A 14,496-nucleotide genomic window follows, 5' to 3' on the forward strand; every position below is an offset into this window, starting at 1 on the left:
TCTTACTTTGCTGATCATTTTTGCTGTTTACAGTTTATCTTTATCTATAATAATATTCAAGATAATGACCAAAAACTGCAAAATTGCCTTAAAATTACCAATTAAGTGGCAGCAACCCAACAATGGGTTGTTTGATTCATCTGAAAATTTCAGGGCTGATAGATCTCCACCTAATGAACATTTAAACCCCATGTCAGATTTGCTCTAAATGCTTTCGTTTTTGAGATATAAGCCAAAAACTGCATTTGACCCCTATATTCTATTTTTAGCAATGGCGACCATGTTTGTTGATAGATCAAAACTTCGGATACAATTTATAAACTAGATACCCTAAGGAACATTCAATTATAGTTTGAAGTATTTGGCCTAGTAGTTTCAGAGGAGAAGATTTTTGTAAAAGTTAATTAAGATTAACGAAAAATGGTTAAAAATTGACTATAAAGGGCACTAACTCCTAAAGGGGTCAATTGACAATTTTGGTCATATGAACTTATTTGTAGATCTTATTTTGCTGATCATTTTTGCTGTTTACAGTTTATCTTTATCTATAATAATATTCAAGATAATGACCAAAAACTGCAAAATTTCCTTAAAATTACCAATTAAGTGGCAGCAACCCAACAATGGGTTGTTTGATTCATCTGAAAATTTCAGGGCTGATAGATCTTGACCTAATGAACATTTTTACCCCCAGTCAGATTTGCTCTAAATGCTTTCGTTTTTGAGATATAAGCCAAAAACTGCATTTGACCCCTATGTTCTATTTTTAGCAATGGCGACCATGTTTGTTGATAGATCAAAACTTCGGATACAATTTATAAACTAGATACCCTAAGGAACATTCAGTTAAAGTTTGGAAGTATTTGGGTAGTTTCAGAGGAGAAGATTCTTGAAATAGTTTACGACGACAGACGACAGACGACGGACGACGACGGACGCAAAGTGATGGCATAAGCTCACTCGGCCCTTCGGGCCAGGTGAGCTAAAAAGGGAGGTTTTTTTTACATGTTGTGCCGTTTCTCAAAAACAATTTATGATTATTGCTTAAAACTTTACACACTTCTTTGTTATATTAATCTAAAGATCTGTATACTTTTTGGTGATGATTCAAAATTTTTATTTTTGAGTTATTAAGAATTTTGTTAAATAGGGGAGTTTTTTTTACATGTCATGCCGTATCTCAAAAATAATTTATGATTTTTGCTTAGGACTTTACACACTTCTTTGTTATATTAATCTAAAGATCTTTATACTTTTTGGTTTTGATTCAAAATTTCATTTTAGTGATATTTAGTTTTTTGTAAAAAAAAAACAGGGTTCAACTTGGGGGTTTCACATGTCCCGCCGTGTCTAAAAACAATTTATGGTTATTGCTTAAATTTTTCTCAGAAACTATTTATGATTATTGCATAAAACTTCCACACAAGACGTCGGGCGTATCATGCGCTCATGGCGTAGCTGTTTATTTCATACTCAATAAAAGTTCGGGTGTAACTGGCGCTTTACAAGATTGGTTTGTACCTACTCCTCGTTTAACACCAGTTAACAAGTGTTTTATATTCCACGAATTTGAAATAGGATCTTGCAAGTTAAAAGCTAGCAAAAAGAAAGCGTGTAGCCATGAGCAAGTTACGGAGAAAGCATGGTCCAAACTGAAACGAGGATGGGTATTTGGGGTCTGCAAGACCAAGCGGGAGCGCGCCAAATTTAAACCTTCGTGCTAAAAACAAATTTACTAATAAATTGAACATTGATGGATCATACTACTGCACGTAAGTATTGCTCACTGATGTGCTTAAAGAAAAATACTTTAACTTTGAGTTTCAACTATCAACTCCTTTTCATTAAAAAGACTATTCCCGTCGCTCATATATATACCAATAAAATTATAACAGTAAAACCTAAGATGTCAAACATGTAAGTTTTCGCATGCTATCATAGTTGCCTACTATTGTATTATTTAAAGCAATTTAAACAATACTTTTGTTGACAAGTTTCATTGTGCGATAAGTATAAATTTCTGATATCTGACCACTTTCTCAAGAGTTACTTCCCCTAAAATTAAACAAAGTATTTTTCCGATTTAAACTTGAAGAAAACGACTTAATCTTTGTGTTGCTTTAATTAACAATTTCTCTAGGAAAGGCACTGGTAGTAAAAACATGTCAGAAACTCATAATAATTGTAACAGAAAAATCGAAAAATGCCAAATTGATAATTTTTCCAACATTTTTTAAACTACTTCTCAATAATTTGATAAGAAGAAGGAAACCTTAGTAAATAGAACAGCTGTAAACTACTGTTGCCTTTATTTAAGGTTTTTATGGCTCTACCGGAAGGTGGAATTAAAGAATTAAATCTAATATTATTGGAAGTGAATTGCATACCCTTGAGTCGGTCTGAGATAACCTTCAGTTTTCGGTGAGGTTCGTTTGCTCATTCTTAAGTTTGCTATGTTGTGTATTGTGTACAGTTGTTTGTCTTTTTATCGCTTTTTTTTTTTTTTTTTTTTTTTATTTGCCATTGGAAAGTCATTTTGTTTTCGGATAATCATATATATAAAAAAACAGATTTACGGTGGTATGATTGAGACTATTTTCCACCAGAGACCAAATGAAGTTTGAATATCATTTTAGTATCTTTAGTCTCTCTTTTAAAAGGATAAAGCATATAGTCAATATTTGTCACACTAAAATAAGAACGTTTGTAAAACATTTTGAATGTTTTTGACAAATATAATTGTCACTGCTTACGATGTTTTTAAGCCCGTAAATTTACATGTAGGTGACAAGAGTCACATTTTACCGGCGGAGGACATTTTAGAGCATTGATAGGACGTTTGAGCGAAAGAAATCGGACGTCTTAGCGCCAAAGTAGAACCCATTTTAGCGCCTGATTTTTCAATGCCCATTTCAGCGTAATATTTTTTAACCTATTAATTATTTATAAAATATAATAAAAAAAAAAAAAAATAGACTAAAGAGAGCACAACATAAACCATATGATGTCCATTAAAATACAGCACTAAATATTTAAAAGATTTAAAATTTTATATCCTAGAGAACGTACGTAAAGGGCTCTGGATATACATGTACCCCTGTACTGTTCAATTGCATTAGGCACTGTTTCTTTTTATCTTGTCTAGATTTTGGTGCACATTCGTCTATACTTCGTATTTTCATAGATGGTGTTGTTTGCCATTTGATAATAGTATCAAGAAAAACATAATAGGTGAGTGACAACTATAACATTGCTCATTATAATAATCATGAAACGACTCTGGACCATTATTTGTTCGCTATGGTAATGAATTGCACTAAACGTATAATAACAATAATAATAATAATAATAATAATAATAATAATAATAATAATAATAATAATAATAATAATAAATATAAATCAATTGCTTTTAAAAAGCAATTGTAAACGGTCTTTCCCCCTTAGAAACATGATTGTTTGTTATGTATGTGTGTGTGTGTTTGTTTGTTTGTTTGTTTGTTTCTGTAAGGGGTCTATATTATTCCGGGGAAGTTTCATGTTTAGTTCGGAAAGTTTTTATTTTATTTCAGGTCCAGCGCGCGCGCCAGATTGAGGAGACATCACGTGACTTGGGTTTATAATAACGAAAACTTGGGAGTATTTTTATTTCTCTTTAGGTCGGGATGTTGAACAGACAACATGTATAGAGACGGAATGTACACAATGTAATTTCTTTTGTCATTGTAGGAGGAAATTGACATTTTGATCACAGTTCACCAGCAGTGCATGGTTTAATTGATCCGGTGTAACTTTAATACACATTTAAGGATTATTTTCTGATAGTGATAATGTACATTTTTCAGCACCTGTTTGTAACACAGATTAGTATTTCAATCTAGGAGCGGACATTTTATTGTAAGATTTCACTGAGGTTTACGGACCTAGCAAGCGATTTTTACGGCATTGCAATTTCTTTTCTCTAGGAAAAGTCTTGAGAGATGTCTGCACCACGTTGTTTTATAAACTTTTAGTACATGTATGCCCTGCTCAATGCAAATGTTGGGGTCGATTGGACTTGTAGTTTCAGAGTACATGTGGATTTTTTTTTTCAGAAGAGATGGAAGAAAAATATTAAAATTCAAAATCTTGAATATTTGAGAGTTTTTTCTTTCCATATTGTTTTAAATATACTGTAATAAATAAACTGTCATACAAATTGATTGATTGACTGATTGATTGATTGATTGGTTGGTTGGTTGGTTTATAACTTAAACACTTGAGATAAGGTCTTTTGAAAGGGGCAGCCCCGATGTTCCGACACCCCGTTAGTCCGACACCCCATCGGTCCGACACCCCACTAGTCCGACACCCCGTTAGTCCGACACCCCACTAGTCCGACACCCCATTGGTCCGACACCCCACTAGTCCGACACCCCGTTAGTCCGACACCCCACTAGTCCGACACCTCATTGGTCTGACACACTAATAGTCCGATAATACAATTAATCCCGACCAATAGTGAGGGCCCTCATGGGGTTTTTGATTATGTGATTACTTGGCCGTTTTTTTAATGATTATTTGATTATTAAGCCAAATATTTCATGATTATTTGATTACCTAGGACTATTTTTAGTTTATGATTATTTGATTACTAAAGATAAGCAAATATTTAATGATTATGTGATTATATTGGCAAAAAAATGGTGATTATGTGATTACTAGGACCCCCCATGAGGGGCCTCAATAGTAGTAAGCTGACACACAGAAACTTTTTTATTTGTGAACCTAAGGTTAGACCAGTTTTTAGAGAGCAATCAGGGACACATCGATAGTACTATTATGTAAATGATTATCTTTACGAGGAACAACACAGGATAACTTGCATACCGAAACTGTGAACACACACTTTCCACATCAATTCACTTGTCAATTAACTCGCTATCCGAACGGAATTGCTTATCCCTCACCACTCAGTGGGCGAACTGGTGACAAAATATTACCTCCCCTGTAAACAGTGCGCTCTTCTGACTAGAGGTAATCGGTAAAGAAAAACGGACGACGCTGTAATTGTTTAGCTTGTTAAAAATGAGCTAGCACAAACGAACTAAGATGTGTCAACATAATGTGAATATGATTACGAATCAGGTAAAATATTTATTGTTAAGTTTATCACCTCATTGTATCATCATATGATAGGTAAATGCGTGAATTTTTGATTTTTAGTGTCGTTAGGGTTCAAACTTGTAATCATGCCATCCTTTTATTATTTTTTTTAAATACTATCCAATGGTCGGAACACCTTGATTTTCTCCTAATTTGTAAAGTTGATTATGTTGCATGATATATATTTTTATCGGTGGAAAAAATTGATATGCAGCAAAGATTGGCAGTTTTTAATTTGTGTTGCTATGTGAAATAAAGGGAAGTAAATTAAAGTAAAAGAAGGCGCGCTTTTTCAAATAGTAAACAATTTAATTCAGATGCATAGTATTTTGTCAAATGATAAAGAATATCCTAGAAACTTGCTAGAAATTCATCTAATTTATAAAAGATATACAACATGACATACTGAAATCTGAAAAGGGGTAAAACCACCATACCTTGAACAAATTTAGTAAAAAAAAAAGGGGGGGGGGGAAATGCTACGAAATTTGGATTTTATTTATTTGTTGTCGACAGCCAAAAGATGATTTGACATGCAACTAACTACTTTTTCAATTTCCTTGTAAAGTAAAATTGGCTTTTTTGGGGGTCTCTGTTCATTGTGGTCTAATATTTTCAGGTTCTCTTTGGATTGCCAAATAATATTATAATCATCTAATTGAATGTTCAAATTATTTTGCAGCGATGGTCTGTATGGAAGGAAGACTGTCATAAACCCCAACAGTTCCGGATGGCCCTTTTAACTAATTGCTTAACATCAATAGCGATGTAAGATTCAAGTGTTTGATTTAGCACAAGTTTAGCCAGGTTTTCCTTGTAATTGTGGCAGAAAAACCACTAGACAGTGTCTGGCATTGAAAGGATATCAAACGGATGTTTTATGGAATGATTCTCGTACATATGGCAATCATATGCATAGGAATGTGGAGCTAGTCTCTTTCATGCAGCAATTTTTAATTTCCAATATAAACTCCGAAAAGACGAGAGCATAGAAATGTATACCAATGAGAAACATTCTTTGTGAATAAAATCATTCCAAAACTTAATTGTGTCATAAGTGTTGCATTATTTATCAGTAGAGATAATCAGATTCCAGTAATATTGCCCAACTGAAGGTTTTTGTTGGTAATGTTTTGTAAATCTTAGTTGTTTTGACAAGCTGGGCTGTGCAGGTTGCCCGGCTGCCCCTTTCAGTGTGAGACAATATTTTGTTTATTGTAAACAAAATCACTGATTCAAGACTGGAGCGGGCCCCTTTTAGGCAGTTAGTGCGAACCCCTTAGGTTTCAACCATTACATGCAATACGGGGGGAGGGGGAAGATTTTTTTTACCGAGTCAAACATTTTTCCTAATAATAATACATTGAAATTTAACATATACTTTGCTATATGTAGTGTTTATATTAAAGTATTGCCAACAAAATTCATTAAATTTGGGATCATAATATTGTTTAAGAAAAACCCTTACCCCCTCCCCTGTACATCATAAAATTGCATAATCTTCTGTAACACATTATAAGAATTCGAAGGTTCATATCATTTACAATATCATTCAAAAATTTTCTGGGATTTTTTTTTACTATCAACGTTGAACCTCGAGGTTACACACATTGTAGTAAAAAGAATCCAATAAAAACGTTGAATGTAAATGATATGCACCTTTAAAATCTTATATTGTAGGACTCATGTTGTTCAAACATAATGTGTTGATCAATTATGTGATGATGATTTTGATAAAACTTCACATCACGTATATTGATTACATTATATCGAGTTGTCCCAACGATATACTTGTCGGTGTGCTCGATCATACGAATTTACCGACATTCATATAGACAAAATGACACAACTTTGAAAAATTCTTGTGACGAAACTACATTTCGAAACACGTTAAAAATTGGATACTCAGAAAGCTACATTATTAAGGTTTGATATATATTTTTTTCAAAAAAAAAGAAAAATATGCAGTCAAATCTGGCAGTTTTTTACACACCCCTATGTTGAACAATAGGTTGTTCAATTAACAGCATGTTTGGCAATAAAAAAATCATATATTAACAAATTTAGCTTTAACATATACTTTATTTATAGTGGTTGTATAAAAGTTAGATAATGGTTTTGTGTTTTAAGAGATATTCATCCCTATGCATATCGGTTTTTATGCGTAAATTGTCTCTCCTGTTTTTAGACCTTTTCTGTCTCTTTCATAAGAAGAGTGACTTTTCTATTGTTCTAGTGTCACTGGAAATCCCACTGCACTCCTTTGCGGGAGATGCAAACAACAATCTTTAACTTCAACTCATTTATTGGTAAATGATTTGATTCTATATTGTTAATTTAAGATATACATTCATTGGTTAGTTTGACCGAAAAACACTGGACACTTTTAATTTGCAAAACACTCATTTGCAAATCCGCCGCCGCCTCAAACAAGAGCTACAATATCATGTATATAACCAAAATGTGCAGAATTACATGGGATTCAATAATTTCATTGGTTTTCTACAGTTACTTTCATATTTATTTTGCAATTTGAATTATAAAAACATGGGATTTTCAATATCCCATGGGACAGGGCAAAATCCCATGGGATTTACCATTATCCCATGGGATTTTGGTTAAATCCCATGGGATTTTTTTTGGTCCCATGGGATTATTGTAGTCCCATGGGATATTTGTTGTCCCATGGGACAAAAAAAATCCCATGGGATTTTTATTATCCCATGGGATTTTTAATATCCCATGGGACAAATTAAAATCCTATGGGATTCTAATTGTAAATATATAGATATAAATAAACAGTAATGTGTATGTTACAATGTATTCTATTTGGTAGTAAATTATTATAAGATGAATCTTTTTAATTGAATATATTTTTTTCTTGGGAAATGTTAATTTAGCATATTGTTCTTTAACTGTTCAAAACTAAACTTTTAAACAACAAAGCAGATAATGTAAGTATCAATATATGTTTATTCATGAATTATAGAATACTTTCTTGAAACACAATTATTTGCCATTTGAAATCAATAAAAACTCTATTGTTAGGCTTAACATACTAGTAGCTATTTAAGTAAATCTATTTTTTTCACAATATCCCTCAACACAAAACATTAATAGTTTCTTATCATCCAGCATTGTTTGATGGTATAGTCCACTTTTTGGACATTCAGCACAGAACTTTGACATTATTGTGGTTTCAATATTTTTTTGAATTTAAAAGAACTTCAAATCATTGACTGAGTGATGAAAATAATAACTGATCCAACTTTTTTCTTTGAATTTATTCTGGTCTTGTTTCTATGTTTTCTCCATTTATTTTAGGTGGTGAATTTCAATCCTTCTGAAAAAGAACCAATAAAATCTAAAGTAATGGATTATACAAAATTGTTTTCATACATGTAGCAATAATATGATTTTCAATAAAAATAGCTATGCGGTATGGATTTTACTGATTGTTAAAGGTTGTCCAGTGTCATCAGTTGCTAACGGCCTACATCCTTTGGTCTCTGATGGAGGGTTGTCAAATTAGCAATATACCACATCTTCCTATTCTAATACCATATAACAATCAATTAATTTATTCTTCTTTATAAAATTTGGGTATTTTCCCAAGTTATATACATAATATATATATATACTGTAAATTCGGAATTAATGCAAGTTTTTTTTTATTGCGAAAAATGCAACGGAGTTGTAAACGCAATAATTTAAACTCGTATTATGAAATATTTTATATGGATTAAACAGGATTTTTCAAAATCGTAAAATTTAAAATCGCATTTAAGTCTAAAATGACAGAATCGCAATAATAAATGCACGCAATAATTTATGAATTTTACAGTATAAAGATCAATGTTAAAAGTTAAAACTTTAGACAACTATAATAACATTCCATTATTCACAAGAATTTGCAATATATTATACAAAATGCAGACAACAGAAACAATATTTCTTTAAGCTTTTGCAGTTCAGACAGATTTCAATTTGTGTTTTATTTCAATGAAAAAATACCTTGAACATATTGGAAATTATAACATTGATACAAACAAAATATGTATGTTTTATCCTTTTTTTTTGTGTTGTTGGTTTGCTGTCTCATTTTAATATACATTTAAACATACATCAATAATCTTCTTCTTTATTAAAAGTAAAAATGGGATATTTTTGATTTTGATATCCCAAAACATTATAGTTCTATCACATAACTTATTACCAAGTTCAAAAACACCAATGTGTTTGATATTAATTTTAAGACATGTATAAATGTTCCAGACCATATCAGTATTCGGATCTTACTTTTATGGTCCAGAACTTACAGTCCCACCATATGTGTACAGTCAGATCATTTAAGTATACTTGTACTGTCTGGTACCAGCTCAACCAAACCTGTGTTTTTATTTTAACTGCAATTAAACTTTTTGTATTAATCTATTAAAGATTTCAGTTATGTTGATCTGTACTGTACATTTGTTTGTAATAAACTTGACCAACGTCTTAAAATTGGGCAGACTGTATGCGTACAGTCCAAATACTTGTTTGTTCTGGAACATAAACATGATTAACAAGCATTTGGCAGGATGTCATGCTAAAATCCCATTAATATTAGTACTAAATTTTGAGTATATACATGTAAATCCACAAGTTACTTACTGAAATTCATGGTGAACACTCACCAAAAACTTACAATTTAGAGGAAAGACTGGAAAGATGAATGCACTAACACTATCAAAACAGAGCATAAAACTTACCGAAAAACAAGATGTTTTACATTTATCCAGGAGCAGGATAATTGAAAAGTTGTTTTTTTCTTTCTCTGCTGTCCATCATATAACCTTTGAATTCATTCATGCAAAATATGAAAATCTGCAAAGGTAAGACCTAGAACCTCAACTTATCCACATTTTGAATTTTGAACTGCATACTTGTCCTTTTCATCTTGCTGACAACCTAAACATAAAAAAATGATAAAAACATAATTCTAGATTGAATTTGTGTTTTTATTTTTGTTGGTACATGTACAAACAATTTTCCCAACTTTAAAACGAAAACATCATCACCAAAGAGGAGGTCATACTAACCTCCGAAATATTTAAACAAACCGAAATTATTACTTGATTAAGATCTTGTCGTAAATTTATGGCATAGATACTCTTATTTTTGAAAACTTGATGTCTATTGCATACTTATATTCCTTTGTACGAGAGTATGCATATTAAGATGGACTCCATGGACTTTAATGTAAGCATGATTAATTTTACAGTCACTGACAGTTTTTCAGCTCTATGTGTACATTTTGAGAGAATCTTGCAATACTGTATATTCTGATATTCAGAACTTCTTGTGAGGTTTTTATTAATACAACTGAAAGCTGTATCTCGTTTTCATTTCTGATACATATTTATGAGCTGAAGACCAGTGCCGAATTTTTCTCACTGCATTGAAGACCCATAGGTGACCTTCGGCCGTTGTCTGCTCTTTGATTGGGTTGTTGTCTCTTTGTCAAATTCCCAGTTTCCACTTCCCATTTTATATCATGTATGCTGATTTTTCTTAAATTACAATATTCAATCATGCAATTTTGTCTATTATTGAAAATACGATAAGCAAAAATAAATGCACAAAAAATTTAACATTGTTATATATATGTAAAAGACTTTTTTTTAAATTCAAAACAGTTGCCTACACTGTTAATTTCCTTGTTTGATTTCATATTTTTAAAGCCTTTATAGCTAGCTAGATGGTATGCCGGGGCGGATCCAGCCATTTTAAAAAGGGGGGTTCCCAACCCAAGACAAAGGGGATGATCCTATATTCATTTGATTTGTTTTATTGTCTCATACAAGAATATATATGGTTTGACGGTGGGGATCAGGGATCCTGAAATTTTTTCACCTAACCACGTGATGACAGGGGATCTCAACCATTTAAAAGTTTCTCAAACATGTGGGGGTGGGGGTGAACCCCATGGACTCTCCCTATATTTCCTTTGATTTGTTTTATTGTTCTATACAAGAATATATAAATATGATTTAGGGGTGGGGATCTTGACCGTTTACAAGTTTTCAAACTAGAGGGGGTGGGACTTCACTTTTATTTTATTTCATTATTAATTTTATTGTCCCGACAAGAATATATATGGTTTAGGGGTGGGGATCTGGATCGTTCACAAGATAATAGCACATTCTCAAATTGAACAGAGTGGGGTAACCCCCAAAGACCTCCTTTTAATTTCATTTGATTTGTTTTATCGTCCCATTCAAGAATATATATGGTTTAGGGATGGGGATCTGGACCGTTTACAAGATAATAGCATATTCTCAAATTGAAAGGGGTGGGGATTACCTCCCATGGACTCACCCTCCCTTCTTTCTTCCCCCCGAAATACCTTTTAATAAGCCCCAATGCACAGATAGTTCACAGTATTTTCCCTTGATTTACACTAAAGAATATACACTATACAGGTGTAATTTTTTTTTTAAAAGATAATACAACTGAAGACCACCATGACCACAGTGGTGGATCCAGAATTTTTCATAAGTGGGGCCCACCGACTGCCTAAGAGGGTCCTGCTCCTGCCATGACTCAGTGATTCCATATATAATCAACCAATTCTTTTCCCAAACAGGGGGCCCTGAACTCCTGATTCCCCTTTTTTTTCCTCATTTCAATCACCCTGATATAAATTTAGTTTTATCACTTACAATAGGAATGGTTTGAATTCCCCAATAATTCTTATATACCATTAATATCAACATATTTCATTTTTGATAAATGAAAGGCAAAAGTTTTCTATGGGTAGAAATGGATAGTGGGAAGCTTTCAGATTCACACCATGCCGGTGGCTGTGTTCAAAGTGCTGGGTTTTTATGACCCTCGTTGTTTGCGGACTAACTATTTAGGCCAGTGGTGAATAAAAGTGTGCGTGCATTAATCTTCTATACCTTCTTAATCAATATATGCAAATACTGACGGCAAGTGTTGTAATGATGTATCAATGTCTTTTTGAAATCACCGTGCTATTTACATGTTGGATCGAGAATGCAGGGGAAGGAAACTTGTCAATTATGTTTATTTCTAAGCCAAAATAAAATGAGCCGCCGTAAAATTAACCTTGGGTAATAACAGTGCATGTAAGGCTCGTCTCGGAGGGGTGTCTTTTTTCTGTCCACCTACGATAGTAGAGGGGCATTATGTTTTCTGGTCTGTGCCTCCGTTCGTTCGTCCGTTCGTTCGTCCTGTTTCAGGTTAAAGTTTTTGGTCGAGGTAGTTTTTGATGAAGTTGAAGTCCAATCAACCTGAAACTTAGTATATATGTTCCTTATGGTATGATCTTTCTAATTTTAATGTCAAATTAGAGTTCTTACCCTAATTTCACGGTCCACTGAACATAGAAAATGATAGTGCGAGTGGGGCATCCGTGTACTGGGGACACATTCTTGTTTTAGTTATATTTTTAATAACTTACACTTTTTTCCATTATTCTCTTTCTTTCACTATTCTTTATTCCTTTTTTTTCTTTGTCCTTTGTTCTCTATTCTGTTAATTCACATCCATACCCTCTTATGTGTATGTGGACTTACTGTAGTTTATTTTTTAGTTCTGGCAGAGATATTAGATACAATATAATGTCTCTGGTTCTGGTATTATGCGATAAGTCAATTTCTTTTTCATGCAGTGTCATGAAATATAATGGTTTTATGCATATCAGCCAAGATTGTGCGCAACATTTTAATAAACAATTCAACACTATATACACGTTATGTGAATTTTATTAAAATCGATGAAGAACATGAATTTGGCAGCTAGTGCCCCTTAAACAGGTAAAGTTCAATTAACAAATTCTGATCTACTGGCATTCAACACCAAATTACTTACTTGCTGTATATTGATAAATGTGATTGATAAATGTGATTGTATATTGTCAATACCTCAACATCGAGAATACGTCATGTGAGGTGTTGGTCGCTACGTTTGATACGGGGTCAAAGGTTGCGGTTTCGAGACAGAGAAAAACATCCAGGTAAAAAGTGTAGAATTTTGTTTTTGAAAATTTGAGTTGTAAATTTTCCTAAAAAGTACTTAATTCCATTCATCTAATTGTAAATTTTCCTAAAAAAAAGTACTTATTTCCGTTCATCTATTATGGGTATAAACTAAACTGAACAAGAAAAGTATTAGTAAACAGACAGAACAAGGCCGTAACTAGGCATCTTATTTTAGTGAGGCAAAATAATTGAGCCGAGCGAAGCGAGGCGTTAAATTTTTTTGGAGGGTATGAAATGAATGGTGCAAAATCCTGCGTTCTAGGCATTTTTAGAGAGTTTGATAATGTTTTGAATTTGGACAGTTTTTATATAAATTGTTCATATTTAAAGACTTTTACTTATACCAAATTTTTAACAACTTTATTTGAATTTGTATGTAAGATAATCATCCAAATATCAATTTAAATCTGCCGCCAGAACATAGAACAAACATCGATTCAGTAGAGTTTGCCAATTATTTCTATGGTGGGTTCAGTCAAATTGTTTTAGAATCATAACTTTGGTCTGCTGATATCCTTATCGCGATGAACATGGAGCATGGCAAGACCGCACAACCTCTCGCCACTCATGTATGCTCTTTTCCTAGATTTCAGTCGTTTCAGGGCAGTCTGTGTTTCTAAAGGTAGCACATTATCATCAACACAATGATCAATGTCTTCTTCCAATTCCTTCTCCATCAGCAATTCGGTAGCAGCATCGGTAGTAACAGTTTTGTTTGCAAAAGGGAATTAAGCTTTCCTATAAAGGCTAGCATCATCATACAGTCTCAGTTACAAAATATTAAACTCGCTTGTATGCTGACAAAGAGTAAACAAACTAGGGATAGAATGAGATAAGATACATGTATATGATCTATCTATAGAGTAAGTATATATGATCTGGGTACAGGGGAATTAAAATGGAGTTTTGACGTTTACATGTACGTCCGTAATTTCAAATTATTTCTGGAAATAGTCGGTGGTATTTTAGTTCCAGAATCTATAAATTTAGGGGTTAGGGGTTGGGGTGTCTGATTCCGAAACCCCGAATATAAAGAAATGAAATTCCGTAGTCCCGAATAAGTAAAGACAAAATCCTGTGATAAAGGTTTTATACCATTCCTCAATAATGTCAAATTGGAATATGGGATGTTCTTTCAATTTTTAAGGTTAAAGAAACATGGATCATGAAAAACTAATCCATGCATGTTTCATATTATTTATATTTTATTTATCTGTAAAGAGAAAGATTAAAGTTGATGAAACGGAGAAATGAATACACAGACAGGACTGCCCCCTTGCGATGCCCACTACTTGATTTGTCGG

At 32.9% G+C, this 14,496-nt stretch overlaps 1 long non-coding RNA gene across 3 annotated transcripts; it reads right to left on the bottom strand.

The window, feature by feature from the left end:
• Positions 1-8,097: 8,097 nt before the first annotated feature.
• Positions 8,098-12,175, bottom strand: LOC139500889 (uncharacterized). 3 transcript variants are annotated; one of them, XR_011658394.1, is made up of 3 exons: positions 12,118-12,175; positions 9,896-10,094; positions 8,098-8,487 (listed from the first exon to the last, which is right to left on the bottom strand). It is a non-coding gene; the product is annotated as an uncharacterized lncRNA (long non-coding RNA). The 3 variants fall into 3 exon arrangements; XR_011658395.1 differs by having other exon boundaries at positions 12,089-12,165; XR_011658393.1 differs by lacking the exon at positions 12,118-12,175 and having other exon boundaries at positions 9,896-12,079.
• Between the last annotated feature and the right edge of the window lie 2,321 nt (positions 12,176-14,496).

The sequence above is a fragment of the Mytilus edulis genome, chromosome 13 (assembly GCF_963676685.1).
Source record: "Mytilus edulis chromosome 13, xbMytEdul2.2, whole genome shotgun sequence".
NCBI lineage: Eukaryota > Metazoa > Mollusca > Bivalvia > Mytilida > Mytilidae > Mytilus > Mytilus edulis.